Source organism: Macadamia integrifolia, chromosome 4 (genome assembly GCF_013358625.1).
Source record: "Macadamia integrifolia cultivar HAES 741 chromosome 4, SCU_Mint_v3, whole genome shotgun sequence".
Taxonomy (NCBI): Eukaryota; Viridiplantae; Streptophyta; class Magnoliopsida; order Proteales; family Proteaceae; genus Macadamia; species Macadamia integrifolia.
Genome location: NC_056560.1, coordinates 16217404 through 16217925, shown reverse-complemented (window position 1 = coordinate 16217925; position 522 = coordinate 16217404).

Sequence of the window (522 nt, the reverse complement as noted above, 5' to 3'; positions counted from 1 at the left end):
CCGGTGATGGAAACAAACATGCCCATGCCTTCATCGTCACCGTCGGCCTCTCCAACGATGCCACCATCATGGGTCACCTCCTCGCCGCAAGTTCCTGGAGGGGCTTATTACATGACATTTTAGGTATTTTACGTTTAGTTTAGTAAGGGCATTTTGGTATTTAAAATAAAATATAATAGTTGACATCAGCATATATAGTATATATTCTTTAACGGAGACTGACGGTAGGGGGTCTGAGTCTAATTTGGTGAAAGAGAGGGGGTGTTCCTATAATATTGGCATTCTCCAGGGGGTGGCGTTGTAAATTACCCTTTATTTTAAATACCAAAATGCCCTTACTAAACTAAACGTAAAATACCTAAAATGTCTATGTAATAAGCCCCTCCAGGAACTTGCGGCGAGGAGGTGACCCATGATGGTGGCATCATTGGAGAGGCCGACGGTGACGATGAAGGCATGGGCATGTTTGTTTCCATCACCGGCAACAACGGCATCAGCGACGGACGGTGACAACAGGCTCGC